At 37.4% G+C, this 27,632-nt stretch overlaps 1 protein-coding gene across 6 annotated transcripts in view; it reads right to left on the minus strand.

Annotated features, from left to right (window-relative positions):
* Positions 1-27,632, minus strand: part of DLG2 (discs large MAGUK scaffold protein 2) — a 1,008,740-nt gene that overhangs the window by 515,694 nt on the left and 465,414 nt on the right. The gene's annotated exons all lie outside the window — the stretch shown is intronic.

Consider the following 27,632-nt stretch of genomic DNA (forward strand, 5'->3'; position numbering starts at 1 on the left):
TTAGGTATATTTCTTAATGAAATCTGTACCTGTCAGTAACTTAGTAAATGTTTCATACTGAAAACAAAGTTTTGGTGTATCTGTAATGTATAAAGAAAAAATAATCAGACTGTAGAAATGTAAAAATGGACTCACATTACTGAAACTATATATGTCTTTTCTCTATATCACTGTTATTTTCTTAACCTTTCAGTTAATTTTGTCATTATTTTCTTTTACATTTCATGTTAGAACTTAATTCTTGTAACCAGTCCTTGCTGACAGCTCCTGGCACTGCTGTGATATGAACAATTGTCCTCTGCCATTGAACTCTATTAATTCAGAGCATCTCTTGGAGGACACCCACACCATTTGCAACATTTCTTATGCAGTCCTATATCATTAGGGTCATCAGTAGCATATTAACCATATTGAACACAAGATTTATCTTTCTACATGGATAGGTTGAAATATATTAATTCTCTGCCAACTCATTCATGCAAACTGAATTTGCTAAGAACATACAAGCAGGGTTGTCTTGTCAGCTAGATTATCTGCTCAGAACTGTCATTGTCATTGTCATTGACACTGACATTCTCATTGTCATTATCTTTCCTTCCTTCCTTCCTTCCTTCCTTCCTTCCTTCCTTCCTTCCTTCCTTCCTTCCTTCCTTCCTTCCTTCCTTCCTTCCTTCCTTCCTTCCTTCCTTCCTTCCTTCCTTCCTTCCTTCCTTCCTTCCTTCCTTCCTTCCTTCCTTCCTCCCTTCCTCCCTTCCTCCCTTCCTCCCTTCCTCCCTTCCTCCCTTCCTCCCTTCCTCCCTCCCTCCCTCCCTTCCTTCCTTCCTTCCTTCCTTCCTTCCTTCCTTCCTTCCTTCCTTCCATTTTTTGTTTGCTTATTTATTTGATTTGTTCTTTATTGTGAATGTCTTTCTGCTTGGTTCAGAATTCTCATAGTGTCATTTCTTTCAACTTGCTCTCACTCCCTTTATTCCCTACCATGATCTAGCACACATCCCTCACAACAATTGGAAGAAGATTATCTGGTATTTTTTTCCTATACTTCTTTGCCTATATTTCCACTCTATGAGCTGTAACCAACAATATTTTTTGAAAACTAGGAATTAGGCAACTTTCTGAAATGCAAAAAAAAAAAAAAAATCTACCAACCAAGCTGCTTAAAAAAAATAAAAAATCAATACCACATCCATAATTCATTAAAAAACTGTCACTCTTCAAATATTTTTTAAGCATCTCATTCTACCTCAGAGGTTTTAAGTTTATGAGAGAATCTTTCATGCTTATGATTCAGAAACCAGAGTGTCTTGCTTCGAAATTTCCTCATGCCTTCCATGACATAAAGGATTAATCAGTCAAAGAGGAACAAGTTTGGAGAGATAGCTTTGATAGTACACTTTTATTACTGACTGCATGGAGTAGTTTTCCTATTTCTCAAAATAAAATGCTATGAATGAAACAGAATCTGTGAAAATACCAAAACATAGATGCAACTGACCCATCTTTTACCTGAACTAAAAACAAAAAAACAAAACAAAACAAAACAAAAAACTTTCTATGAAAGATTAAACAAGAAAAAATAATAATTCCAAACCAGCCTGAAATAAGTTACCTACTAAATAAACACTAATTTTTTAAAATAGTGTGTTGGATATAGAGCATCCTCCAGCAGTATGCTTGGTAAACTGCTCATCCACATGCACACATACAGAGATATACAAATGTGTAGATGTTGGTGCATTGTGTAGAAAGGGAAACCAGTTTTAACCAACATTTTGGCACTGATTTCTAACAGTTTTGTATGTTCTGCTGGCCTTGCTATAGGCATATTTCCTGATCTCTCCCTTCTGTATAAACTTGTAATTATTTGGGAAGGTCAGTACCTCCCGCTCTGCAGCTCTGTTCAAGCTCTGTGGTGGAGCTGCCACTCACAGATGATACTGGGAAAACTGCCATGACCGGAGAGCTGCTACTTGTTTTCTGTTGTCTTGTTTTGAAAAGGAGAAGCCAAAATAGCTCATGTTGTATCTCAGTGTTTTTGCAGTTTTCAGTCTCAGTATTACCTGTTATAAATGGATATCTTAAGCTATAGCTGCAAAATCATTTCCAGAAATATTTGTAAAACCATTGCCTTTCATAAATTGCACTATTTACCCTCAGATCAATGTGCTTTCAGGTTCTGTTGCTCTCTCTGAATAAACAAATTCTTTTTTGCTTCAAAGCAGTCAGCTTCTTCCAAATGTTACACCCTGCTCTACATCCTTCCAAACTGTCTATGTGGGGCCTTGTACAGGCTGAAAGAAATCCCAAAGAATCCATCAGCACTTACTGTCTCAACTCCAAGCTCTAGCTACCACCAGTGCTGTGCTCCTGGGATTTCTGAGAGTAATTAATCACTTCTTACATAATCTATGTTCAACCACCACACAAAGCCAGCAACATGACACAGCTGCTTTCTGGCACTATCATGGGACCTGTGCTATCAAACTTGGACTGTAATATCTAACTTCTGGATATTTAAAATCAGGTGAGGTGAATCATGCCTTGACAGAGGCATCAAGCTTTCTATATTACTGAACAGAAAGTGTCTGTTTGTGTTTTTTCATTTGTTGACAGACAGGATTGTGGAATGATACTCTTTTTGTATAATTAATTGCTCTTGATATAAAGAGAAGCACTGAGAAGAACATTTGGTTTAATAACATTGGTGGCACTTGAAGGTCTTAGTCTGAATATGCTTTTGTGACTCCCATTTCCACTGGCTTTAAAAAAAAGATGAGATGTGAAGTTTTAGTTTTGTGTTCCACAGACACAGATGCTCAGTGAAGTGAAAAGATGCACAGAATCATCCCCGTGACTTTCAATATATGGCAATGTATTTCTGAAACTCAAAATATATATCCATAGTACGGAGCTGCGTGCCCTGTATTGCTTGTCCTCTTCCAACATTATTTGGAATTCTGCTGGACTTTTCAGCAACTCTTTTTCCTGAAGAGTCTTCTTTACATAGGACCAGCAACACATCCCTTCCTTATTCCTTAAGCAAGTCATGCCTACAGTTTGTTTCTGATAATGTATTTTATTTCCTAGCCAGACACTCTAGCTGTACGTGCAATCACATATTAGAAGATACTGACTTGACATTGCTCAGGATAGACCAATTTAAGATTAATCCTTGGACACAATATTTACAAATTAAACAAAAACCTGGGGTTTTATATGTTCACCATCACTTCTGTCCTTCATACAGTTTGGGAGATTTAAGAGAATGGCATCTTACCATTCATTTTCTGTCCAGGACAGATAAGTCTTGTAAAGATAAATGTGCTGCCAGACTGCTCTACTGTCTCTTAGTGCATCATTTTAAAATTTCATGACTTTTTTCACTGTTAAGCCTAAGATAATGCCTATAGAACTTTCTCTCCTATAATGCAAGGAAGAATTGTAAAACATGCCAAACTCAAATGTATTCAGTAATTCCAGGAATCAGATTCATTTCACTTAAGCTGTCTAAATAAGTAGAGTTTGCAGCGTCAAGATTTCAGACTGCATATTAGCCTTCATGATATTATATATTTCTTTAAAGGGTATGTTTAGGGTATCCTTGTGAAGCCTATTTACATTGATGATATTACTTTAATGCCTGACATCTTCAATATAAGGCAATGTAGGCAATGAAATAGTTAAATTGGAGGCTACTACCCTTTACTCTGATTTCAGAATGCAAACTAGATCTGAAAGCTGAAAAATGCAAGGATCTATTATGCATTAAAGCTATAAGTTACAAATTAATTCCAGAAATCGGGGAAGATTTGACAGGAGAAATATGTGTCATTTTCATCCCAGTTCTGACAACAGTATTGAAAGCAAGTGTTCAAAACCAAACATTTATCTCTGAAATAATAATTTCAAGAGAAAAGCTCCTGAATCTTCAATTTATAGCTAAAATTCTGTAACTAGACATGGTATGGAAAATGGAGAAAATTTGTGAACTAATCTTTTAGGTCAGCTGAGATAAAAACTAAAATTATTTCCTCATTTACCTCCTTGCTTTAGAGATCGAAATCATGTTTCTGGCTTGCTGATACAATTATTTGCTTGTATGCTTGCCAGGCAGTGTAGTACAAATCCATCTTCACTACATGCTCTATGCCAGCAATTGCTCTGCTTGTGCTAGGCAGTTGGAAACCAATCTGTTAAAGTCCACAGCATGATGCACAGCCATTCTCCTCTCCTCCTAACACCTTTCTCATTGAGAGTTGTCTTTAAGAACAATCTCTCTCCATCAGCACATCTCCTCACCAGTGCCCAGCCAATAGATCTTACAGTCTATGCACAAGTTTTTAAATTATGCTTTCTTGGCTTAGCAGGGTTTTTTATGAGTTGGCAGAAAAGCACACAGATGAAAAACTGCTTGGTTCTACCTCAGCTAACTATATATTCCGACATAATTTGGGTGACCATTACCCAGATACTTCTCTGGGCAAACTGAAGAGCTGGGTAATTCATCAGTCTGCTAACATAATCCTCATTTAAATCCTGATGCACAGCAGAAAGTACTTAATATTACAATTCATCACCTATCTCCATTGCTGGCATCAGTACAGGAGGAGTCTCAATTTTTCTTTAGGAATCTACATTTAAAGTTGCATTAGAAGAATGCATGCACTGTACAGATGCGATTTCAAAAATGTCTGCCTTGCAAATTACACAAGCTCCTACACTAGGCACTGTGACAATATCTAATCCCTGTTGCTGGGATGGATGAGTTTCCATCAACAACTGGAAATGACTCCTTCAGCACTTATCCATCATGTCTGAAATCCTGCTGTCCTATTAAAGCACCTCTGACTCATTGCAAACAATTTAATTTGGAACAAAAAGATCCATTTGTTATGCACGACACTGAATATTAGTGATGGGGTAGAACTGTTAGGGCATGGAAAGGGATTCGGGAAAACGGGCTTCAGCTGCCTGCTCAGCCATGAAATTGCTGTAAAAGTGCTCTGTTCTCTTCTCCACTGTATACCTTTGCTTCAGCAAATCAGAAGAAAATGATAATGATCACCCCCATAAAGCATGTCAGCATATGCAGATTAAAACTGCTTTATAGGTCAATATAATTAGAGAAAGGTGAGGTTCTATACTACTCATTACATCTGAATGACCTATCTATATATGTGCATGGTAATTTGCTTAAATCTCCAAGAACATGTTATTTGCAACCCCTCTTCACCTTTCCCCTTTATCCTTTCTTCTTTTAGAATAAGGAAACCAAGAAAGATACCCATTCATTCATCAAATAAGTTTCCCTGTGATCTACTACCGGTTGGTTCATTCTAAATTAGTAATCAAAATTAAGAAAGAAATGTAGACAGAGCTAGCACAACTTTTGTGCTGCTGATTGCAGAATGAGGAGCTATACTCAGAGCAGATACTGTGGGCATGTCTGTGTTGGATTTGTCTGATTTCTGTGTTGAAACTTCAAAATCAATAGTAAACAATAAATAAAGCAAAAATAAGGAGTTTCTCGAATTGTAAGCTCGTGTCCATTCATAAAACTGGCACTGCGAAACCAAGAAATGCTTTTGAGGCAAAGATGTAACGTAACTTCATTAATTAATCTTCATTAATTAGCTTCTAATGACCAGGAAGTTCCTCTTAGTCAACAACACATAAAGAAAGGCTTTATAATGCTAAAAAAATTAAAACATCTCTTAGAGCATGTGAAAGAACTCTCTCCTAGTTACAGGATGTTTTTTTTTATCTTACTACGCTTTAATTCCTGTACTTTTTTCCTGTCTTTTCTTTTCTCCCAGTGCTACGTTTTCATGTCCTAAACCAGATTCAGAATTATGAAGCATCTAGGACCACACTTTTAGGCCTACTCTATAATTTAACATAATTAGCTATAACTGTTAGAATTACTAAAAAGATTTCAAGGGATAATTTTTAGAATGAAGTATGGCTGCAAATATTTCTTGCTGACAGAAAGCCCAGAGGAGTTCAGATTTGTTTTTATATTCAGCTGTCAAGTGATGGTGGTTTATCTATACAATATATTAAATTTTATGTCAACTTTATTTTCTCTGATTGCCATCATTTTTATCTATGAAATCCACCAGTATTTGGCACAACTGAAATTTATTTTCAGAAAAGTTGCTCAGCACCTTTTCATTAGATTTTCTAACACAGAGGAAGAAAAATGTTGTGAAGCAACTCAAGTAAAAAATGAAAGGATGCTTCTTCTGCCATTTCAAGTGGTAGACAGTTTTTCTCTGTCACTTTATAGCAATATTTATCACTCCAATGCTACTTATTTCTATTAATTTAACTATTTTAAAAGAAGTACATCCTTTTTTTTCTCATCTTTGTTGCTTCATTTTTCTCCAGAATGAAGGTCAGTACAGTATAATGAGGGAAAGGAGTTCAAAAATCTTTAAGGAGGATGAAAGTAAAAAAGATACTTCAGATGGATTCTGAATTTCCTTCTGTGGAGACAGGTAGAGCAGACAGTGTCTCTTCATGAGAATCAGGATGCAGCAATGTAGATAAGTAAAGAAGAAAACTAGTATGAGTGAATACAGAAAGCAGTCCCTTGGTGCAAAGAGGAGAACAAGAGACAACAGTTGTGCAAGCACAGCAGCAACATGTTAATGGTTTTGTGTTGATATTTTTGACGCCATATCAGAGTACTTAACATTGTGAGGCAAAGGCAATTCTGAGAAAGGCTGATGGATAATGAACAATAAGGCCCTCAAAAGCTACATGGGAAAAGTGCATCTACCCAAAGAAATGATCATCAGAGCAGTAGAAAAAGTACAAAAAAAAATTAAAGACAGTACAGTCTCAAGAAAATCAAGATCAGAAAGATCAACGTGGTGAACAGGAGATGAATAGATGTTGCTTTTAGACAGGAATGACTGAAAGCATCCAACTGCAGTTGGAGGAATGAAAGAGAACCTGAGCTCTGTTCTGCAGCCTCAGACAGCAGGTGGTTTCAATGCTGAACAAACCCAAGTCCTACAGGAGCACATTCCAGAAGCAAAACTTTAACAACATAAATCGAAAGTACGTTAACAAATACTGCTGCTTAAAGTGTGTGAAGGGCTGGTGATAGCATAAATTTGGTTCAGTATCAAATACAGCTAACATAGCCTAGTGAATATGATAAATCAGCAACATTTCAGCAAAACAGAATTTTGCCTGTGTCACAAGACACAGGCAAAAAAACACACAGCTTCATTATTCTTAAAGCATCACATCAGTGGTAGATTGCAACGGGCGAATATTTCTTGAGTATTATATGAGTTTTATGTTTAATTTATAATAAATGACAGTGAAGAAAAAGAGGCAAACCTGAAAATTCTCCAGTGCATACTGAATCACTGGTCATTCCATTCTCATAAGAATTTGAATTTCAACAAGAATTTTTAATTGAACCCCCTGGATTTTAGTTTATGATTTAATCTACCAAGTTGCTAAGGCAACCAATGATTATAGCTGTTGGGCAAAATTCACAGAATTGTTAATCGATCTTAATCTGGATACAGTACATCAGTAGTTATTTCACAGGGGAAATAGAAAATGCTAAGAGAAAGTTTGGGTTTAATTCTTAAGTTATAATATAGTATGACACTAGAATTGCAAATATGCTCTTCATGATAAATACTTATATGAGAAATACCATATTTTAAAATTCGGTGTTCCAACAGAGAGGAATCTTTCAGCAAGATCTATGTATTCTTCAGCAATGTGTCTCTCAGAAACATCTAATCAATGAGATTTTTAATGTGTTTGACTCTCCCTCTGCTCTGAAAGGGGAAGAATGGATTTTCCCTGATCGAAGGTCGCAGTCATTATCCCAGTATGATTGTGTTAGAGAATAACCTTTGTATGATGCTATTTCAATCCATGTACTATTTGGCTGGCCCACATATGAAAGGCAATGGCCAGCCAAGGTGTGGTCAAGAATTTGTGCCTTTTACCTTTTTTCCACCATGAAATTTAAACATTTGCCCCAAATCTCTGAGCCTCTTCCAGTTTCATATTTCACTGGTAGATGAATGTAATTAAACTTACATACCACACTATTCAACTAATTTTAAAATTATGTATTTTGAAAGTATTCTTAATATTAAGCATAATTATTATCTGATACATAGCATATCCATTTTAATGGCTACTGGTAGTTAGCCAGAAAATGTATTTTCTGTTTTATGATCTTATTAAGTGTGCACAGATTTATACATTCCATTTTAGTTAACCTAGCAGTTATAAGAGTGCTTTCACTCTGGCTTAGTCAAACTCACTTTTAAAGAGACCAGCTGAACTTTTCTGAAAATCCAAAGCTAGTATCTAATTCCTAGACTGTTCTGAAAGCAACGCTTCCTATTTTATCACGTTAGCCCATGACATCGGATGTGAACGATGGTGGTATGGTAGTAGATGTGGAACTTTCCACCAATATTCCATTACATCCATGACAGATGGCAGCAGAAGGGCAGGCTGGCAGAACAGTGTCTGACATGGAAATGTGTATGATGCAAAGGTGTGGAATTGAGTTTTTCTGTATGGAAAAAATGGCACCCATTGACATTCACAGAGGCAGTTTGTATCTGTTGTAGTTTCCATGGAAATAAATAGAGGGCATTACTTTCAGAAGAGCCTACATATTTCACAGGATAACTCTGTAGTACTTTAAGGCAACATTTTGCAAAACGGATGCATTTAGTTATTCAATTTATTTATTGTTTCTTCAACATATATTTCTCATTTGTTGTCTGTTCCTCACTTTCTTTTGCTCTTGTAATCTAGAATATCTCTTTTTTGCTATGCTTTCCTCCACAAATTTCACCTAGAATATTCAACCTACAAAAACAATACAGACACTAATACCTTTGAACAAGATACTAGACAAAGCATCCTAGATGGGGTCAAGGGACAAGAATAAAATTTCCATTACATTCCTGTAGAAGTCCATTTTGACTCCAGTAGTTCACTGAGCAGGTTGTAGGTATAGAACTGAGAAAGAAATTTCTCTCGACAGCTCACATATAAATTGCAAAAATAGTAAATTACAAAGTCTCACCTCTTCCTGGAATTTATGAAACTTTAAAGATGAAGTAACCCATCACAACATCCAGGGATCTGATAGATCATTAATTTTTTTAAATACTTAATTATCAATTAATATTGTTTTCTTCCCTGTGCTTAGTATAAATTCCTTATTTGTTTCTGTGTCTTTTCATTTTATCCATCTTCTGCACTCTTTAGTGTTACCCATCTCATTCCCTTCTGCCTTCCAGTAGATAACTATGTTATAGTTTCTAAATATTTTTCTTATGAAATTTGTGTAGCTGTTTTACCTAATAAAAGCATTTTAATGAAGAGAAAAACCTAGATTACTTTGTAAGACTGGAGGAACTATTCAAAATTAAGATTTTCAGGATTCTTTGCAACTACATTTCATAATGCATAAAATTACACATACATGCATAAATATATAGAAATGACTATCAACTTCCCAGTCTTTCTAAGGAAGTTAAATCAGACAATGCTTTAACAAATGAAAGGAACTGGAAAAATGGATACTGCATTTAGCTGAAAATTAGCAGAAATTCTTAGTATGGTATATTCACTACAATGTACATAAAACAGTATGTTACTTACGCAGAAGTAACAACTGAAACTGATACTCCATCCCTTTTCCACTATATTTGTATTGAATAAATCTTTAAAATGACCCTGAAATGTCATACTCCAAGCTTTTCCAGCCTTACAGCCCAGCTTTATTTTTTTCCCCTAATTTGTTTGAAATAAAAGTTAGCTAAACAGAACATACTAGAGAGACAGCCAAGTATCCAGCATCTTACACACTTCATCATACACAATCACCTAAAACACCAGTGATGCCTCTTGAAACTCATTTACATCAGGAGCTTAATTAAAAGGTACACTGTTTGTGTAGATTTTACATTTCAAGTAAAGGCCAATCACACAGTATTTATGCCAAACTCCCACAGAATCGTAGGGTTTGGTTGGGTCATCTCATCCAATTTTCCTGCTAAAGCAGGTTCGCTATAGTAGCTTGCACAGGAAAGCATCCAGGCAAGTTCTGAATATCTCCAGAGAAGAAGACTCCACAACCTCTCTTACAACCTGTTCCAGAAAGTTTTTTCTCATGCACAGATGGAACTTCCTGTGTTCCAGTTTGTGCTTATTGTCTCCATTCCTGTCACTGGGCACCATCGAAAAGGGTCTGGCCCCATCTTCTTGACAACAGTTGATAGTTATAAGCATCGATGAGATTCCCCTCTCAGCCATCTCTTGTCCAGGCTGAACAGCTGCAGGTCTCTCATCCTTTCCTCATGAAAGATGCTCCAGGTCCCTCATCATCCTTGTCGCAACAAGGATGTTGTGAGAAACTGTGTCAAAGGTCTTATGAGGTCAAGATACACAAGATACACATAGCTCTCTCCTCATCTACTCAGACATTCATGACATTACAGAAAGCTACTAGATTGGTTGAGCATGATTTCCCCTTTGTGAATCCGTGTGGACTGAGTTTCTTCACTGCCACTTGCTTGGAGATGACATCCATAATTGCATCAGCTTATTAATGATGGAAGTGAGGCTGAATGGCCGGTAGTTTCTTGGGCCCTTCTTCTTACCCTTTTTGTTGACCAAGGAAAAGTCTTTCCCCACTGACTTTAATCAGGACTTCAGCCAGAAGAGAGACTATTCCCCCTAACAGTCGTTTGATGCCTTCATCATCTATTTGATCAACTTTTCCCCAGTCTGTAAAGACTTGCTTATATTTGACAAAGAGTTACATTTTGCCTGTCTCATTCTCAGGTTTTTCCTTACTGTTGTTAATTCAAAATCTAATCACAGATCAGGTATGTATAATTAGTAACATATCCAAAGGATTAAAAAAAAAAAAAAAAAAAAGCACAAAATGATTTTGAAAGGTAAAAATCTAAAAAAGGATGATTCAGGCAAATAGTTTATGAGTGACATTTTATAAAATACTTGTCAGAGCATAATCCCTACATCCTCTAATTAATTACTAGGTAGGTAAAAAAATAAATCATTGTCTTTGACTCTAAATACAGTAAGTTTTAATATACATAGTACTGTAAGTAGAGCCAAGTATTATTCATGGAAGAGTGGATCTTAGAAAGCCTTTCTGAGCTGACTTAAATCCTGTCTTTTTTTCATTTGTGGGAAAAAAGAAAAAAGAAAAGAAAAAAAAAGGAAGGCCTTTAGCCAAAAATTGTGGTACAGCAAAAGAGCACAGAATCATGAATTGCTAGTTCCAGCATTTGGATTCAAGCTACAGTTGAACACAGCATATATGATTACCATTTAGGGGCTTTGTTTAGCAGAGTCTTCCCTCTTCTTGAACCCACGCTTCCCTAACTGCAGAGCCAGACACCAGATACTTCAGCTGGAAATCCTGAAGACTGAAAAACTTTGTTTTAAGTATTTAAAATTGAATATATAAAAGTACTCTCCACAAAACAGTAATTAATTAAATTGTCCTGTTATGTTTGTGGATATTGAAGGCAAGATATTTGTTCCACTTATACTAAACATAAAGAAAGACAGAAATGGCACCTCTCATCTCTCACTTCCAAACCATTCTCCTTATCCTCTGGACTGCGGTGTAGGAAGGACAGCTGGTAACTTATCCTTAAAAGCTTCATAAATACGCAACATTAAACAGCTGAGCATTTCAAAGAAAACAAAGAAAAAGCAAAAGAAAGAGAAAGAGAAAGAGGAAAGAGGAAAAGGAAAGAGGAAAAGGAGAGGAAAAAGGAGAGGAAAGAGGAGAGGAAAGAGGAGAGGAAAAAGGAAAGGAAAGGAGAAAGAAAAGGGGAAAGGAAAGGGGATAGGAAAGGGGAAAAGAAAGGAGACAAGAAAGGGGAAAGGAAAAGGGAAAGGAAAAGGGGAAGGAAAGGGGAAAGGAAAAGGGAGAGGAAAGGGGAGAGGAAAGGGGAGAGGAAAGGGAAGAGGAAAGAAGAGGAAAGGGGAGAGGAAAGGGGAGAGGAAAAGGGAGGGGAGGGGAGGGGAGGGGAGGGGAGGGGAGGGGAGGGGAGGGGAGGGGAGGGGAGGGGAGGGGAGGGGAGGGGAGGGGAGGGGAGGGGAGGGGAGGGGAGGGGAGGGGAGGGGAGGGGAGGGGAGGGGAGGGGAGGGGAGGGGAGGGGAGGGGAGGGGAGGGGAGGGGAGGGGAGGGGAGGGGAGGGGAGGGGAGGGGAGGGGAGGGGAGGGGAGGAAAGGAAAGGAAAGGAAAGGAAAGGAAAGGAAAGGAAAGGAAAGGAAAGGAAAGGAAAGGAAAGGAAAGGAAAGGAAAGGAAAGGAAAGGAAAGGAAAGGAAAGGAAAGGAAAGGAAAGGAAAGGAAAGGAAAGGAAAGGAAAGGAAAGGAAAGGAAAGGAAGTTTTAAGTCTGTGACAAGTCAAATGTCTGTGTGTGTGTGTGTGTGTGTAGGGAGGAGTCTCATAACTATTTGCCAAATTAGCTAGCATACTCTGCCAAGACCAGAATGGGAACACAGCATTTAAGTAGCAAAATGTGTATTTTGTCAAAGTTAGTCATTTCATACACTGACAGTTTACTATTTTAGAGTTCACATTACTTAGTGTGGAAATTGTAGTTAAGGTGTGAAAGTATTTATTCTATATCTTCATAAATCAAGGTAAAGTCTCGAACCTAAAAGGTTTGCTGCATGTATTCTCTGAAAGCCTGAAAGTATTTTGGCACATGGTCACAGATAAGCCTATGCAAATAATGTATTATTCTTTCAATAACCAAAGAAAGATAGAAATCAGGTCAGGTAGACCTGAAATTGTTCATTCGAGCCAATAAAAAAGTTTTCATCTAGAAGCACGACTAATATTTCTTTTTCTATTTGCTTTTAAAGATTTTGTTCCATTTTGGAATTCAAGTTTAAAAACACAAGTACAAAGCTATTTTGCATCTTTGAAATAAACTGTTTTGACTCCTCCAAAACTAACCTGATATTAAAAATATCAACACAAAATGCTGTGATTTCTGATTAGCTTTCCTCTCCTTTATTCATATGAAATTGTTTACCAAATTTACTTGAAATTTGGCATTTTCGCATTTTGGCATTTATATTTAATATATTTTTTGTAGCTGCTTTACTATTAATAATCACTGTCTGTATTCTGGTAAACACTCTGTATAGTTAAATTCTCAGCTACCATTTCCAACAAATTTGCATGTGTGGAATTTCATTAATTATTTTTTATTGAGAGATACAGTTTCTTGCAGCCATGTTACTTAAAATCAAGAAAAATTACTATTTTTCCCTACATTCAAACACGACACATTTCTGTAAGTGTTTCAAAAGAATCACACATCTCAAGTTCAGCAGACTGCTCCTAGACAAGATAACATGTCAAATGGTACAGCAAAACCCATGAGAAGGTGGCAGCATATTGCAGGATCAGCATTTTTTGGATGGTTAGCTTTCTTGAGACTTGTGAGCTGAGAGGAGAAAGCTTGTAATTTTATTTGCTCTATAGCAGTAACTCCAAAATGAATGAAGTTGAGCATTAAATTGTGTGATCCCTACGGTGAGATTCGAAAACTACTCTTCCATTTATTTAGGGTTTTTTAGCCCACATAGAACTTAACAAGCTTCTACTACATTAAATTAGTAGATGACCAGACTGCTTTCACTGAAATTTATTTTGTTTCTCTCAGTACTTGTATGATTTCCTCAGACAATGATGCAGAAAGGTAACAGGAATGTTCCAAATCCAACTCCTTTTCAATAATCTACTTGTTAGAAAAATGCAAATGTTTTATAAGAGCATGATAAAACTTCATCATAAAATCCACAGATAAAGTTGCAAGTCATACACACACATGGTTCTTTGACTGCACAATGAGCATATATCAACAGTGTAAAAACATATCATAAAATAGCAGTGGATGTTTTTATGCATGAGTGAATTGTAAAGAGGAAATAGTATGTCATGGTTACCTTTAAGACCACACTGACACTGATGCCAATATTCAGGTTTTTGAGAGTCTGGTAAAAAGAATGCGTCTAAGTATGAGAAAATCTGTGTTTAGAGAGTAACACAGACTTACAATTTTAGTTACCATAATAGCTTTGAGCCTAGGAATGAAATAAGAAATAAACTAAAAGACAAACTTAATTGTTGTTGATCAATTTGGGATTTTTAAGCCTATTTCACAGCTTGGAGTACCTAATTCATGTCTTAGATAATGATTTCAAACAATAGAGATGCTTTTTTCCTTTTGAAGATTCCTGAAGTTACCATTGAGCTAGCAGATTTCTGAAGTTCCCAATCTGTACAACCTTGAAAAGGTTACACATGACAGGTTATTACATCCTATTAAACAGAGACCCGTTTTATCAGAAAGTGGGAACAGTAACAAGCATTGCACTCTTCAGCTTAACTGAAAGCCTCACTAAAATATAGTTTTGTATCCAGCTGCACGGTTGCATATGATTCACATGTTCTGATGTCTCTATTTCCTCTCAGAAACATCCTACTTTTTTATGTCCTGAAGGATTTGGATGATGCAGTTACCAAGCTGCTCTCCCCCATATTTGAAAAGTCGTGGCTGTCAGGCATAGACCCCTGTGACTGGAAAAAGTTAAACATCACTCCCATCTTCAAGAAAGGGAGAAAGGAAGACCCAGGAAACTACGGACCAGTGAGCCTCACATCTGTGCCTGGGAAGGTCATAGAGCGGATCCTCCTGGAAGACATAAGTCACACGTGGGATGTGGAGGTGATCTGAGACAGCCCGCATGGCTTCACCAAGTGTGTATTGTGCCTGACAAATCTGGCGGCCTTCTATGCTTGAATGAAAGCATTGGTGGATGAAGGAAGGGCGACTGATATTGTCTACCGGGACTTGTGAAAGGCCTTTGACATGGACCCTCACCACATCATTATCTCTAAATTAGGGAAATATGGATTTGAAGCCTGGACTATTTGATGGATAAAGAGTTGGTTGGAAGGTCCAAGTCAGAGAGTTGTGGTCAATGGCCCTATGTTGAGGTGGAGGCTGGTGACGAGTGGTCCTGGTCCCACAGGAATCTGTCTTGGGACTGGTGCTCTTCAGCATCTCTATCAATGATATAGATAGTGGGATTGATTGCAATCTCAGCAGTTTTCAGATGACACCAAGCTGAGTGGTGCAGTTAACAGAATAGAAGGAAGGGATACCATTTAGAAGGACGTGGACAGGCTTGAAAGGTGTGCCCAGGTGAACATAATTGAGTTCAACAAAGCCAAATGCAAAGTGTTGCATTTGGGTCATGGCAGAGTGAAAGAAATCACGGAGAGGAATGCCCATGGAGAAGAACTTGGAGGTTCTAGTGGATGAAAAACTGCTCAGGAGCCAGTAGTGTGCGTTAGCCTCCTGGAAAGCCAACAGTATCCTGGGCTGCCTCAAAAAAGTAGGTGGCAGCAGGGAGAGGGAGGTGATTATTCTCCTCTACTCAGCTCTTGTGAGGCCCCATCTGGAGTATGGGATCCAGGCGTTGGGACCCCAATACAGGAAGGATGCGGAGCTGTTGGAGCAGGTCCAGAGGAGGGCCACAGAGATGATCAGAGGGCTGGAGCACCTCTACTATGAGGAAAGGCTGAAAGAGTTGGGCTCATTCAGCCCGGAGAAGGCTCTGGGGAGACCTCACTGCAGTATTTGAAGGGAGCTTATAAGCAGGATGGGGACTGACCCTTTATATGGTTTGTTAGTGATAGCACAAGGCACTTCTTTTTAACTAAAAAAAGGGAGATTTAGGTTAGATACTAGGAAGACACTTCTTTTACTCAGAGGCATAGACACAAGCTGCCTGGAAAAGCTGTGGATGCCCCATCCCTGGAAATGTTCAAGACAGGTCAGATGGGGCTTTTCTGGCAGTGTGATCTGGTGGTTGGCAACTGTATCCACAGCAGGAAGTTGGAACTAGATGATTTTTAATGTTCCCTCCAATGTAATTGTACTAAATACTTCCAGGCTTCAAAAACCCCAAAAGAAAAAAACAACAAAGCCTCCGTGCCTCTATGGCTTTGAACTGCATTGTTAAATTTAAATATTTAGTAAACAAAGCACTAATAGAAGCTTATACAGTGTTGAAAATGTCACATTTTTCTCTTTCTTTCTCTCCCACTGACAGCTCTCATAATTACAGAGGTTCACTGGTACGTAATACAAGATGAGTCCACACTGTATCTCCTCTGATTACCTATTTTTATGGAAGTTGTAGGAATTTATTTTCAATGACTAAACTCTTTCAAATTTGTCTGAAAAAAGACAAGTGGAGGGAAAATCAGAGGAGGGGATAAAAATCAGCATCATGATGTAGTGAATTTATTAAGAAAACATCAAAAAATACCGTTTTGTTTTCCCATTGCAATGTGTATTTCATTCTCTTTTTTTTCCCTCCACATCTAACAGCTTTACATAATAGAACTACTTATGGAAGTAGAATGGTTTCAGTATTTCAGTACTTGGTTTTTGACATTTATTTGTAAACAGGTTGCTTAGTGATTTAAATCGCTACTGTACGTAAAGATTTTTCCACAAAGCTACAAGCCACCTCTGAAACACTCAACTAATTAAGCATGCATGAGTAATTGATATTCCCCCCTCCACTCTAGAGATGCCTGTTTTTCAAAATTACATTTTGTCATCTGCATGTTCTTCCAGATCTGTTTAATTCCTCTTATTTTCACTGTCCAAACTATTTGTATCCCGTCCACAAATTGCACTGTACCTATCTAGATCTTTCCCCAAGAAATAATTAGATTATTTGTGTTTCTGCAGTCTGTGATGGATTTCAGCTTTTCTGATGTGTCTTCAAACAACCTTAGTTTTCCTTTTGCTATACTGGGAATAGTCCATTTATTTCTCTCAGTTGTTTTGATTATTTTGTTTCTACTCTTTCACACTATTCACTTTCTGAAATATTTTCTTTCAGTAGCAGCTTATAGTGTTAAGACTGTTAAATTATTTAGAGAGTACAAATAAATGATTTTGGTCTATTTTCCACTTTACTAATTCACTGACACTACCCAAGATTCAACTAGTTAAAATAAACCTGCTTTTCCTTTACAAAAGCTATTCTTATTTCTTCTAATCCCATTATGTTCTTCTCATTAAAAGTATTTTCAGACATGTAACATCTGAAATCATTCCCAGTGTTTCTTAAAACACAGATAAAAATTCGCTACCACCCAGTCCTCAGGACAGAGCAGCTCTGATACTGAACATTTTTGTTAACTATCCTTCTTTCAGCCACTTTATTTCATACAACAGATACTACCTGTGAGAGAGATTTTCATCTCTAATTTTACAAATATACAATATCAGTAAATCTTGAATATTCATACTTCAATTACAAGTGCAATTAAAATTAACAATTGAATAATAATAAAAACAGTCAATTACAATGATCAAGTGCTAACTTGGCCTCTAGAAATCTGTTTGCACCAGTTTGTTTCCAGATCCAGGCTTTGTCTCTGATGTACATCTGCGGTGCTGGGAAGGTGCAGAAGGGCTGCTGACACAGAGAGTCCAAAGCTAAACAAAGAAAATGGGGCCAGGAGGATAAGTAAATTCCTACTTTCTGATATGAGCACTTCAGAAAAGTAGATGAGACTGGATAGAAATACAGCATTAATACACAGGGATGATGTACATCCAGCACTGCACCTACACTAATTTGTTCTTTAGCAATGTAAAATATTCTTGTCCAGTGCCTTCAGCACTTTCCCCTTTACTTGTGTTATATTTGTGAAAAAGAGTGCAAGCTCTAGGGCAGACACAGGACATAAAAGTGCTAAGGAAGTGAGGAAAATTAAATGTGAAGATCATTACTTTTTGCCTCCTCTATCATCTTAATTTTTCCTCCAATGCTTATTGTTAACCCAGACTCAGCCATCACAGGCAGCTGCCTGGATTGTCTCTACCAACATGAAAGTGAATTTCCCCTCCTTTCCCACAGTCACATCCTAGAGGGAAAGGGAAGGCAGGAAAGACATTGACTTCCTAAGCAGAGGAAAGAATTGATTCCCAGAGCGTAAGGACTTTTTGCAAATTCTCAATTTTGACATTATGTGAAATGTTGCCTAATGGTTAAAAAAGCAAACTTCTATTGTCTGTCTTACTAATTAAGATCTTATCACAATTTAAGAATGACACTGCAGTCCCTGAGACACTGCAGGAAGATGGCAGAGAAGATTATTGCTATATACCATAGTTCCCTTGACCAGCATTCCTAGAAGGCACATAATGCAAGAACACTAAACTCACTTACAAGTAAGAACTATAATGTTTTAGTAAATAATATTATGGAGCATTTCAGTTATGCCTTCTACCTGTCAAAGTTTTTCAATATCATATCTAGGAAGAAAACAGAAAACATCAGCAGAAAGAGCTTATGAGAAGTGAACTGGACACAAGTGTCCCTGCAAACAAAGGATATCTGCAGAGTGTGCCAAACACGATCACACTATATCTGAAGCCTCTTAACGAAGCATTTACCCTACTATAATTAAGAAAACTCATTTATACTAACCACTATGATGAAAATGATGTTGCAAAACCCATCTAATTGAAAGTATAGTAACACTCATCAACTCAGTTCAACACATGTGGAGAATTAAATTAAGGCCATTAATTAATTAACACATTTAGTAAGCAATGGTGTGTTAGTAAGGGGGTTAATTTCTACTCTGGGCAGAACATTTCTGTTTTGGTCTCTTTAGTTAAAAAGAGACTCCATTCCCAGAACCATTTTAAATCAACACCAAGTCTCTTTTTCTTTTTTTTTTCCAAAATGTGTATATTATATTTGTCCATGTGTTTCTCACTCAGCAAGAGGCAAAGCATCTGTGCAGTACTAATGAGAGAAAGCCAATAAATGTAATAAGATACCACTGGTCTGTAATTCAGCCCCGAGACATGAACGTCTCTAGCTAAAGAAATGACAAAGGAATTATATGATAGTTAAAAAGTAGTTATATTTTGATTATAGTAGATTGATTATTAGACATAATTTGAGTATACACAGGGATTCCTATTAATTTCTGCTCATTTGTATTGTTTTTAGCCTACGTAAGTCTGAGATATGCATGCTTTTATTTATGCTTTTCCTAAGGTTAGGACAATGGAACCCTACTCTGTACTCAGCCCCTGGGTAATACTATAACGTAAATTATCATCATCATCATTCAGATTGAATTAAGAGGCTTGGAAAGAATATGCATCTAGGGAGGAATCTCCAGACCAGTCTTGCTCAGATCATTACTGATAGCTATAATGAGAAGGGCAGTGGAAAATTTGCTTTGATGTATTTAGGGGCCTGGAAGGACTGCACTAATAATCTGATCAGTAATCACGACATAGCAAAGATACTGTGTTCTGAGCTGTTCTACAGGAGGGCAATTCTGAGAAAGGATGAATTTCATTCTCTCCCACACCTCTCATTTTATTATCAGATGAGATTTTCAAAAAGAATTTATAAGAGTTTGTGGCTTACAGTGCTTTGAAAATCAAAGGGAGCTGTATTCCTACTTATATTAGGCTGAAAGCTACTTTCCCCAAAAGCCCAAATATAAAAGAACCCGATTTTTTCAAGATTATATATAGACACAACAGCCATCCCTCAGTTTAGCAGTGTTTGGGAAAATTTTGTATTCAATCCATTCACACATCATCTTACTGAAGTCTACAGAGAGTTCACCCCCAGCCAGATCAGGCCTGCTGTGTTTATATCTAGAACAGTGGAACAATACTAACAAACCCCAAAATTTCAGTCACGCAATGCCAGCAAAAGTCGTTTAGAAGCTGCTATTTTTATCAAGGTTTCTCCCCCTATAATCCCCTGTGGCAATGCAATGAGCAAGCTTCTATATGGGCTCAGCCTCCTTTTGAATATTAAATTACTGAAGTTCAGAAGAATTTAATTAGTATCTCACCTACTTACCATCTTCCAGTGATGCCTCAACTACAATTATGGCACTGCATTAGAGGCTATTTCAGCTTAATTGAATAACTTGAATAAAACCTGTTTTTCAATTGCCAGAATAATCCCTATTAAGATAGCTGTAACTGAGTTATAAACAAAAAAAGGTTATCTGTGCATGCTGTGTGTGCTACCAGGTTGATGGCAGATACTCTAGCATATTCACCTCTGATATTACCACACTGTCAAAAGGTTTATACTTAAATAACACTGGAAATACATCAATGACCTGGGCACGAGCAGCTGAAAAATTACAATGTCAAAGCAAGCTGTCAGGTAGGTCCCAAACTTTTAACATACCTCCTTTCAATTTTAACAGTCTGTGCCCCTTTCCTCCTAAGCACACGTACCTACGTGCAGTGCTTCAGCCATCATACGCCTCTCTCTGTCCTCATGGGCACTCAGCCTTAACTGTTTGTAAAATACATTTTCTTACAAAACCCTTGTACCATAAACTCCAACAGCAGAGAGCCTCTTGCCTACCTCTTGTGCCTTTCCTCAGGATAGATATCACATACTTCATATGGAAACAAGAAACAAAAAGGAAAGGAGAATGAGAGCGAGGCAGGAAGAGAGAAAATAGGAAAAAGCCCTGACTACATTTTTCTTAGGCTGCTTCTTTACTCCAGTGCATTGGGATAGTTCTGAACTGGCTCAGATTCCCCCCAGTTTGAGATAATGACCTGCCATAGGAACTCAGCTGATGAATTGTTCCACTTCAGTGAGAAAGTATGAGTACAAATTGCACCATGATAAAGCCAGTGTTGGAAAAGTTATGGAATGCCACAAATATATATTTCTGTTGTCCCCGTAGTCCAGCTGAACCTATAAAGTTTTTAAACAAACCGGGTAAGGACGTACAGATCAGTCTTTGCTGGGATGTATAGCTTCTCTGAATCTGTGCTGTCAAAAGACTTTGCCAGTGCTGTGTTCCAAATGGGAGAGGTATGGCCCCAAAGCACAGACATGCACATTCCTCTTAAAGCCTGAGCGTGGAAATTCCCAGTAGGCAAAGTGCTAAAGGAGAACATGGGAAGCAAATCAAAATTTTCTAAGGAATCCCAACGCTTCGTTTTTAAAATAGCAATAGCATGAAGACACGCTGGTGTTCTAACACTTTGCTCAAAACTTCTTTTCCACCAAGTTTAGAAAAATAAATGTTGACGTTTGTAGACACATGCAGCTCCACTTCTTCATTAGTATCAAAGGTATTAGTGTTTACTAGTCCCTGTGGTCTAGCTTATGCTCTTAAATAGAGACAGGATTAAAATTAAAACTACATACTAATCCCAATGTATGTATGAGGGTGTAGATAATTAGCATTTTACATGCTGGTGACCTGTCTTGGCTGTTTCTATTGCGATTTGTTTCTCGGAGGACATTTCAGACATTAGTAAAGCATAAGCAGCATAGAAGCATCCTTGTTTGAACTTAACAAGTAACATTCCTACTCTTAACTAAATGTTACACTGTACAATATACTGAAAAAGTAATGTCATTTCAAAACAGAAGACAAACTCTGAACATAATCAGTATAAAGATAGCCCAGTTTCACCTGAAACATCTAATTCAGACATGCTTACTTTGCAGATTTGTAGCAAAACAGTAAAAGAAAGCAACTGCCTACTGAGTGCTCAAGAGGAAACAGCAGTAACTGGAATGTGAAATCAGATGCAAGTGAGGTCTTCAGAGGTTGGCTGATGTCATTAACACTGCAAGAGCTGTTTACTTTGCACTATTTTGGCCAATTCCCAGTAATTCATATAAGACTTTATACTCACATATTATTATAAAAAACTCTATTTCCCTGCTTGGAATTTGCTCCTCTATTTGATGAAAGGCACAGTTTGTGATACAGACTTCAAAATAGAAACTTCTTTATTTGTTGAAAACATTCTTTTCAGTCCTTCCAACTGCAGCCATTTTATTAAGTCAGTTATCAGGTCTAATGCATTTTAGATTTGGAAGTACAAAGTTCTGCCACTAAAGGCAGATCAAATCCAATGCAGCAATGAAGATGTTTACCATAACCATAATGGAAGAGAGGCTTTGAAAAATCAAATATTTACATTTTCTTTGAGAAACGGTTATTTTCTGCATGAAACATTTTAATCTGATAAGCTAAATTCTAAATCTAACGTGTCTAAAGGAAGTATTCTGTTTGCATTTGGAATATAACAAGTGTAATATAGCAGGCTTGAGTCTGCTGACTGAAAAAAATGAACTGCATCTGACATTGCTCGGAGTATCTGCAAGTCTTTTGAAAGACTGAAAGCTGTCCAAAGTGCTGCCATTTCAGTGGGCCATCACCACCAGACTTGATGATATCCCAGTGTGGTTCACATTGCCTTTGCTTGAGAGGAGGGGGAGACACCTTACAGCTGTAAAAGAAATCAACACGAACTGTTCATAAAGATCGTGATTGAGAATTGGGAGGCAGGGAGAGCTCCTCTCAAAGCAGCCGAAAAGCAAATTGATCAATAAAAATGCAATCATCTTGAACAAGAAGGGCATCATTTGTTACGTGTTAACAGCTACCTAGTACAAACTTGTACTTTGTGAGTGGTTTATAGTATTAACAAAAGCCATGTGTAGGTGTAGGAATGGATATAACAGAAAAGTGAGGAAGATCCAAAGGAGAAAAAAAGAATTGATTCTGAAGGCTATTCAGAAAAAACAAAAAAAATAGCAGTGATGTAACAAGAGAATGTTACAATGATGAGGTATGGAAAATAAAATACAAGGAACAGAAAAGACATGACAGCAAGAGGTGCTGTGGGAGATCAAGGCAGTAAACAAGGCAGATCTTGGAAAAAGTCACCTGAGTCATCAAGACTGCTGACTGTTTCATGACATTTTCCCCAATTGTTTCAGATTGAGTAGTTCCATTATCACGAAGAAATTATTAGAAAGCAAATGACATGGTCTGCTGACATAGATATTTTGCAGGGAACTAAATGGCTAAAAGGCTTTTTCATTTGAAAAATTATTCTGAGAAGCTGCAGTTAGCTAATGGTACCAACATACTGCATAATAATAGTCCCTAAAGTTCTTATTTAAACTAGATTCTTGAGAATAGATGGAAAATAATAGCCTATTCAGGAAGATCTTTTTTTTTATCTAGGTGCCAGAAGTCTGTTTTTTCACAGGTCCACACTTCACAAAACTTTATTACAAGAAGATGAAATAGGAGCCACAAGAAACAAGAGTTATAAAAGAAAGCACTTAGAAGCAAAATACAAATTAACCTGAGCACCTTTTAGTGAGGCTGTCAAGATATTCCTCCACATGGTTTGAAGGCTTGGCCACATCGATTCTATTTCTTCATGCTAAAAGCTGAAGTGGAGGACCCACATGAATACTTCTGCTTTGTATTTTTTAATATCTGATACTGAAAAAAAAGGCATTTTTCATGTGGAACATCACTGGATGTATAAATGCATAGATCTTTGATGTAATGAGTGAATTATGAGGCTATTCCTTGGTGAAAAGGTGTTATGGCTGTTTAATGCTTCATTTAAAATGGAGAGTACATTCCCAAGTGTCAGCAGTAGCTGAAGTCTGACAGAAGGGCATTTCAGCTGCTGAGCTCAGGGAAACAATTGGTGTTAAACCTGTCTGACACTTCAAAGAAAAATCCCTCCTCTTACAGTCTGACTAATAACGTCAAGATGCTTTATTGCACTTCTCAGGAGTAGGTCATGAAACACTTGGAAAGGTGGCAAGCACTATTACAGATGCCATACAAATAAACTGATATTTTTGTACTTACAGACTCAGTAAAGGAACTGAGAGAACACACAAATCTTACGCCTGTAAGATATAGTAATGATTCAATTGATTTATTTGATATATTTCATTTATTTCATCCAGAAAAAAAAGTACCTATAAAGAAATCCAACCACCTTTAACAATAGTACATCTATTCTTGGTTTATTTGATATTCTATGAGAATTTTATGCGGGCAATGCATCAAGTGAAAACCAGTTCAGTGAACCACAGAGTAGCTACTTCTATGTAAAATATTATAGAAAGACAAAAAGGATTCCTGAAATCTCTCATCTTCTGGATTGTAAGTGACAGACTTTGCCAGAAATATTTGCAATGAGACTTTTTTTTTTTTTTTTAATAAGACTCAGGAACAAGAATATCCTTAAGGAGAAATCTGAGACCTGAAAAGAATAAAAGATGTAACAGCTAATTAATACTAACGCATAAAGCACCCAGCAAATCAGGAACAGAGTGAGTCTCCTGAAACTGCATTTCGGGTTAACACTTGAAAAGACCTGCAATACCTAGGAGGCCTTTCTAAAATAAACAGTGTCCATTGCCTGAAAATATTTCCAAATTCCTTTGAAAATTCCTTTATTTATTCTTCAGGCAAATCCAACAGCAGATAATGGGCTGGTAGGCACTGACAGAATTTGCTGTGCTCAGGGGGAGGGAGGTGGGGGTGAACATCATTTATTTTGTCAAAAACAAAACTACAAAAAAAACCAAGAAATTGCAAGGCCTGAGGTTTACCTCAACTTGCCGAGATTTTTCCAATTAAATCACTCACTGACAGAGGCAATTCTGAGTGGTTTCTTTTTAATTCTATCACAAACCAGAAGGATAACAAGGTACTGTCTGCAGCAACATACACTATGGGGAAAGTCATCAGGCAGAAATCTACGGCTAAAAAAGTCCAGCACACAGAACAGCACCTCTAGGTATGATGACAAAAAGACCCACATTATTCTTCATTAGGACTACAACATTCAAATTTTGCATCATTTTAGGATGTGCTTCAGAATAAGATGGTGAAAAAACGGAAGGCATCATGCCCACATGAAACTGAGAAACAAAATATTCTTCAGAATATTGATTTATAAGCTGCGTATTTTGCCTGGAAAGAAAATGAAATTAAAATTCGGAGCTCTTTTTGGTACTTTTCTAAGAGCTAGAACAAGCATAGGCCCATTTGTCTTTTCCCTTTGTTTCTTCTTAATCCAAATGCATTTTCATATTAAAAAACGGAGATCACAGATACAGATCTATGATATATGCCTATCTGCTATTACAGTAAGAGATAAGAGAAAAGCAGTACATGATTAAACATGTAACAAGCATTGTATCTTAATGAAGCAACCTACTGAATATTCAGTGAAAATCCAATACCAGATATAGACTGCAGTATGGGGCTTTGTCAATAACTGCATATTAAAAAGAGGAGGAAAAAAACCCACAACAATAAAGTCACAACATCACCACAAAGGATAGGAAGGTAGGAGGGCAGAGATCAAAAGTATTACTATAAGATCACTGCTACTGGGCTGAGCTACCCTGGGGCTAAAAAATGCTTCATGCAGATCAGCCATACTTATGAAATGTAGTCAGTGTAAGCACAGAAAGAGATGCCAGATCAAATTTTAGATGGGTTGCTAATATATCTATGCATACATTAATGTGCCCTCTACGTAACCTCAATTAATTTTGCAACTGCAAGAGAAAATTTCAGCCTTCTGTTCCTCACATCACCACAACTTCAGCCTCTCACAGGTTCCACCACCCTGAGGAGCTTCACTAAGGAATGAAAGCATGTGCTATGGCACAGCCTCATTTATTTGTCCTGAATCACAGAAATTTAAACAAAATCAGCCTTATCCTCTTTCCTATAGGAGCCTCACCTCTGCCATAGTTTTCTTCCACAGTAATTAGAACCATGGATGTTCAGACTCTTCTCAAAGTAAGTGAGGCTTCTTGTCACATTTAGATAAACACTAGAAATTGCATTTACACAGGAGAATCTGGCAGGGTAACACTGAAAGCTGCCGTCTAACTCTGGTTTCCTGATAGATGGAGGTATTTGCAGGAGCAGAAGACTTTCCTGCAACTGCTAAAACAGCTCCATGAATCTATTTTGCAATGTTGTTTTGAAGCTCCCTGTGGCCACTTCTTGACTTAATCTACAGCTCAAGTGACCCCCTGTAACATCACGAGTCATGGACTTTGTTGTTTTCACTGTATGTGTGACCAGTGCATGACTTTGTGATTCAGAATTCAGTAGTAAAAAAATAGAAAATCATGCTCTCAGAATTTTTCAAATTGAGAAGTGGAGCTGTTGAACAGTATCAACAACAAGTATAGAATGTTTTGATCTTATTTTTCCAAGTGTTCTTTTGAACTCAAATGTTATTGAAGACTGAATTAATTCATGAAATAAATAGTTTTTAGCCAATCTGCATTTTTACACTAAAAAACTGTTACTCTTTGAGACAGTTTCAAGGAAGCTCAGACTAAGGAATTATACACAGATTAATGAATCATCTGGGATTATCCTTAGATTCTCTTCCCCCCCACCTTTGTTAGCTTGTCAGAAAAGCACAGCAGCCACCATCATAAGGTCTGACTCATGCTGGGAGAAAGCAGGCTTTGGAGGTGACAAAAGCTGTTTCATTAGAGACAGAAAAGGGGACATCCAAATTCATCTGCCTCCGCAGGAATGACCTTCCTGCACTCAGGCACATAGAAAGGATGATAGGAGTGCAAAGAGAACGCTATGCACTCACCAGAAGATGGGAGTTGAGAAAGGGAAACCCAGTTTTGAGCAGAAATAATGATCAAATTGCATTGTCTTTTCCATGTTGCATATGGGGGACCACAAATAATTGGTAAGATAGAGGCTTTTGCCATCACTACCAAAAAAGATTGGAATCAACGCATTTTGGTGATGGAATAAAGAAATCTTCTGGAAAGCAATTAACAGAATAACAGAATAATGAATAAACTCAACTATGGAGACCTCTAAGGAAACAAGCTGCTCATTTGCTTCGTATGGAGAGGATTTTCCCTCTCTCCACTGGAAAGTCATTCCATCAGTTCTGACTTTCTATAAGGTGGGAGCAACGATGCTGAGTTGCATGGGAGCAGGGCAGCAAGAGCAGGAGGAGTACGCAGAGCAGCTCCTTCCCTTCTACAAAGTAGGGCGATCAAAGAGCAACCAACTGAGACAACTGAACTTCCTTATTTAAAAATATCTTAGGATAAGATAATAACAGTGATTTACATGCTACTTCTTTTTGCACAACTGCCATTGATGCTTACACTTAAACCTTGCTTTAAATTGGGAAACAGGGATCACTAACAGGAATAGCCTGGCATTTAAAATATGCAAGAAATCACAGAGAACCAAGGTCCTTGTATGGATTTTTACTTCTAGGCTTACCTAAAGAAAGATAAATGTACTTTAAAGAACAAGATATCTAGTATCACAATAATGCTAATAAGGTTCATTCAGAAGCCAGAGGTTCCCGTTATTTAATGAACACTGATTAGCAATATTCCTAGGAGGAAAAGAAAGAGAAGATCGCTTCATTTGGAGACAGAGCTTGCATGTCTAAATTCCAGGTACGTCTGTGTTGTATTCAGATTTCTCAACACACCAGTGCTTCCGAAGGCACCTGATTTCCAACAAGGCAATTTTTACTGAACTAGCACTTTCTAAACCATATAAAGACCTCAATAGAACGTTGCTGAAGCTTTAATAGTCTGATCAAAGGACTCTGAGCTAATCGCACCATCTAGTGTAAAACAGGGGAAAGTGCACTACAA

This window comes from Phasianus colchicus, chromosome 1 (assembly GCF_987193195.1).
Source record: "Phasianus colchicus chromosome 1, bPhaCol1.hap1.1, whole genome shotgun sequence".
Lineage (NCBI taxonomy): Eukaryota > Metazoa > Chordata > Aves > Galliformes > Phasianidae > Phasianus > Phasianus colchicus.